Genomic DNA, 5,387 nt, shown 5'->3' on the forward strand with positions numbered 1-5,387 from the left:
GCACTCAGGCTAAATACTGTCAATGTTGAAAGTTTGAAATGGGATCAGAAACACAGGTTCTGATGAAAAAGTCATTGAGCAGTTAATTCTGTTTCTCTTTTCCACGGAAGCTGCCTGGCGCACTGTTTTCAGCATTTTCTGTATTTATGTTTAGAGTTACTGCTTGGAGATACAGCGTGGAAAAAGGCCCTTCGTCCCATCGACTCCGCGCCGACCAGCGATCACCCGTACACTAGTTCTACCCTACACACTAGGGACAATTTACAGAAGCCAATTCACATATAAACCTGTGGGAAGGAGCTATGCGGTCTGCAAAGTCAAGATTATCCAGCTGCTCCCACATTGTCCACTGAATTCCATTTCTTTTCCCTTCAGTTGTTTCCATCTTGATGCTGTCAATTGCCAGGAGGAACAGGAATGGTGACAATAGACACCCCTGCTTGATGCCCGTCCTGACACTAACACTCTGAGAGAGCTGGCCTGCATGCATAACTTTGCATGAGGTTCCATCATACGAGTTCTTGATTAAGTTTATGATCTTGGTGGGAATTCCATAATGGTCCATTAAACGTCATAGTGTTGTCCTGTCTAACTTGTCAAAAGCTTTCTCAAAGTCGATGAAGTTGAAGTACAGGGACGTGTTCCATTCAATAGACTGCTCAATGATGCTGCATAATGTTGCTATGTGGAGCATCTCTGGAGAGAAGGAATGGGTGACGTTTCGAGTCGAGACCCTTCTTCAGATTCCATACATTCAATATTGTTAATTTTATGCCCCATCGTGTTGCACCTTTATTTGCTGAAGACCTGAAACATCACCCATTCCTTCTCTCCAGAGACGCTGCATGTCCTGCTGAGCTACTCCAGAATTTTGTGTCTACTTTTGATTTAAACCAGCATCTGCAGTTCTTTCCTACACTATTTGCTATAGTACTGCCACTCATGTGGGCTGCTAGGGTGACATCCCTTCCCCTCATAAGATCATAAGGACATAAGCAGAAGTAGAAACATAGAAAATAGGTGCAGGAGGAGGCCATTCTGCCCTTCAAGCCAGCACCACCATTAATTGTGATCATGGCTGATCGTCCCCTATCAATAACCCGTGCCTGCCTTCTCTCCATATCCCTTGACTCCACTAGCCCCTAGAGCTCTATCTAACTCTCTCTTAAATCCACGAAGCAGAAGTGATATGAGCAGAATTAGGCCATTCGACACATCGAGTCTACTCTGCCATTCAATCATGGCTGATTTATCTCTCCCGCCTTATCCCATTCTCCTGCCTTCTCCCCCCACCCTCTGACACCCGTGTTAATCAGGAATCCCCTGTCCAAAATGCCCTTGTTTGAAGGAGCCCTTCCACCAGACTCAGCCCCTCACTGTCCACTGGTGGAAGGGCTTCACACAATGATCCTTCCCCACAGAACCTTTGCGTTGGCTGCACCGAGCTTCAGTGTTGTCCCTCAGCACGTACTCTTGCAGTCTGGAATATGCCAGTTGGCAGCATTTCCTTGTGGACATCCCGCTGTGCTGGAAGACCAAGAATTACTGGTGTCAGACGACTGAATAATTCCCCCATTGCTTGGATGTAGTCCTGATCTTCCACCCTACCTCGTTGTGGATTTTGAACTTCTTCCCTGTAACTAATGCGATAATTGCTGAGACACTGGACCCTGTACTTTTGGCACTACCTGTTGCACTGGTGCGTGTCTTCATGGTGGGGTATGATTTGATGGCTGATGATGATGTTACTTTGTCACTTGTACCTAGGTAAGTGAAATTATTTGTTTTTAGGTACAAAGGACACAAGAATCGCCATAAAGACACCGCCAAAGTTGTGAAAAGTGCCCATCCCTTCTTCGTTTGGTACCCTGCTGGGTCCCCCTTAGTTCTTGGATGACCCCAGTTCTTGACACCCCCGCCATCTTCCCCCCCCCCCCCCCCCGCACCCACCCCCACCCCCGGGTCCCTCTTAGTCCCCTTTTTTTTCTCTCCAGGCAAATCAGTAGAGAACAAAGGTGTACAGGATAGACACAAACAGTTGGAGTAACTCAACGGGACAGGCAGCATCTGTGGAGCGAAGGAATGGGTGACGATTCGGGTCGAGACCCTTCGTCAGCCAAAGGTGTTCAATGTGTCTGGTACTAGTGACCATAATAAACCAATACAAAGTTTGGAGCAGATCAAAGAGCATCTTTAATCAAGTTGGCGCTTGATGTTGGTCTCTGTGTGTTCCAGGGAACAACCCATAAATCAGAAAGCCCTCTGTAAAGCAGCACCTCAGATTGAACTGGGGCAAAGATCATTGTGTTTTAACGAAAATGGGTTTTTAACTTCAAAGGTTTCAAAGGTATTGTCACATACCAGTGATAGTCGAATTACCATACAGCCATACTAAAATAAAAGCAACAAGACACACACAACTACATAAAGGTTAACATAAACATCCACCACAGCATTTTCCCCACATTCCTCAGTGTGATGGAAGGGGAAAAGTAAGTAAGAAGTAAGTTTAAATCAACTTGCGTTGAAACCAAAGTGCTTTACATAAAATAAATAATTAAGTTTCCGTACACCCATAGAAAAACTAAAAAAAAATAAACATGGCACAACACATTATAGAATTCAACATGAACGTCCCCCCACAACAGAATCAACATTTTCCACTGTGGGGAAAGGCATCAGAAAGTTCAGTCCTCTTCCTCTGTGATCACCCGAGGTCGGGGCCTATTTGTGGCCTCCGCAGCCAGTCCGATGTTTTCAGGCCCTCTTGTCGGGAAGATGGAACTCCGGCATCGGGTGAACACTCCTCAGCGGCTTGGAAATGCCTGGAGCGGCCGCTTCCTCCCCGGAGACCGCGGCTCCCGTAGTCCTCAGGCTGCGCTGGTTGGAGCTCCGACTCTGGCGATCTCGGATCCCAGCCATAAACAACGTCACCCCACTCCTGCAGTCCGCCATTTTAAGTTTGAAAGAAAAAAGGTCCAATCATCTTTATTCTCCCGCGGTCGGGGCAGTCGAACCATCTGTCGGGGCAATCGAAGCTCCCCCTGCTGGCGGTCGAAGCTCCCGCATCGGGGTGGTTGAAGCTCCTGCGGCTTGGAGTTTTGACCAGAGACCGCGGGCTCCATGATGTAGGCATCCACAGTTGGAGCTCTGAGATCGACCCCTGGCAAAGGCATCGCAAGCTCCGTGATGGTAAGTCCGCAGGCACACGCGGTGAAGTTCTCTAGGTCAGTCTCCAGCAAAGGCCGCCAACTCCACGATGTTACGCTGCAGTGCGGACGGAGATACGATACAGAAATGTTTCCCCACCCCACCCCCCCCACATATAACAAGTTGAAGAACACTAAAAAACATACATTTAACAATAGACAATAGGTGCAGGAGTAAGCCATTTGGCCCTTCAAGCCAGCACCGCCATTCAATGTGGTCGGTAGGCGGCGCGCGACTCTCGTCAGCAGCGGCCTCTGCAGCCCGTCTGTGTTTTTATTATTTTTTGTCTATGTTTTTATGTCGTTTTTGTTATTTTTTGTTGGGGAGTGTGTGTGTGGGGGGGGGGGGGGGGGGTGGGGTGGGAGGGAGGGGGTAACTTTTAATCTCTCCCTGCACGGGAGACCCGACCTTTTCTTTGTCAGGTCTCCGTGTGTCGTTGGGGCTGCAACGAGGAGCGGCCTCCAACAGGAGAAGACCGGGGGCTCTGGTGCCGACGACTCACCTCACCGTCGCGGGGCGGGCCGAGTCCGGAGCGGGTGGAGCGGTGGTGGAGCGCTGCTGCTGCTGCGGCCCGACCTCCGGAGATTCGGAGGCTGCAACTGCGGGTCTGGTGGGTCGGCGGACGGCGGCACCGGGAGCCCGCGGGTCCCTGGAGGGAGACCGCTTTTCAGGGCACCCGCAACGGCGACTTCTCCCGCCCGAGTTGCGGGGTCGAAGAGCTCCTGGAGCGGGGCCTTACGGCACCGCCCCGCGCGGCTTGGAATGGCCGCGGGACTCTGCGAGCGCACGCCGGGGGCTCCAACATCAAGACCCGGTGTGCGACCTCGCACCACCCGGCGTGGCTTTAATGGCCGCGGGACAATCGCCATCGCCATCGCCAGCCGGGGGCTTTGAATTTGACTCTGACATCGGGGGGGGGAGTGCAGTGGAGAGATAAGTTTTTTTTTTTTGGCCTTCCATCACAGCGATGTGATGGATGTTTATGTAAATGATGTTGTGTCTTGGGTCTATTTGTTTGTAATGTATGGCTGCAGAAACGTCATTTTGTTGGGACCTCAAGGGGTCTAAATGACAAAATAAATTGAATTGAATTGAATTGAATTGAATTGAATTGAATGTGATCATGGCTGATCATCCACACTCAGTACCCCCCCCGTTCCTGCCTTCTCCCCATATCCCCTGACTCCGCTATTTTTAAGAGCCCTATCTAGCTCTCTCTTGAAAGCATCCAGAGAACTGGCCTCCACCGCCCTCTGAGGCAGAGAATTCCACAGACAAACCATTCTCTGTGAGAAAAAGTGTTTCCTCCTCTCCGTTCTAAATGGCTTACTCCTTATTCTTAAACTGTGGCTCCTGGTTCTGAACTCCCCCAACATCGGGAACATGTTTCCTGCCACTAACGTGTCCAAGCCCTTAACAATCTTATATGTTTCAATAAGATCGCCTCTCATCCTTCTAAACTCCAGAGTGTACAAGCTCCATTCTCTCAGCATATAACAGTCCCGCCATCCCGGGAATTAACCTTGTAAACCTACGCTGCACTCCCTCAATAGCAAGAATGTCCTTCCTCAAATTAGGGGACCAAAATGGCACACAATACTCCAGGTGTGGTCTCACTAGGGCTCTGTACAATTAAACACAATTAATACACATACAATTAAAAAATAAAGAAGGATAGGGCAGAGAGACTGTTGGCGAGGCAGCCTTTGCTGGCATCAGGGGGTTGAAATTGAGTTCCACATTTCAGGGTGGGTACACCAGATTCCAATAAATGGAGAAAATATTCTCCTCTCTGATCCGGTGCCTTTCGCGACCTTTGTGGTGTGTTTTTTTAATTTCCTTTAACAAGGGGGACACAGTGTTGCAGGGACAGAGTTAGTGACGTTGAATGTCAGTGACGTAATAATGCCATGGCGCAATGATAGAGTGACGTAGCGACGCGCGACCCCGCGGTATTTCGGTGACGTAATAAAGTAATGACGCAATGAGAGCTTGACGCAACGACGCGGGGCCGCTGTATTTCGGTGACGTAATACAGTAATGACGCAATGAGAGCTTGACGCAACGACGCGGTGCCGCTGTATTTCGGTGACGTAATAAAGCAGCGGCTGCAATGATAGAAGGACGCGGTGACGTGAGGACGCAGTGCCGCGCGAGGGCGGGACGACGGTTGGGCG

Source organism: Leucoraja erinacea, chromosome 9 (assembly GCF_028641065.1).
Source record: "Leucoraja erinacea ecotype New England chromosome 9, Leri_hhj_1, whole genome shotgun sequence".
Taxonomy (NCBI): Eukaryota; Metazoa; Chordata; class Chondrichthyes; order Rajiformes; family Rajidae; genus Leucoraja; species Leucoraja erinaceus.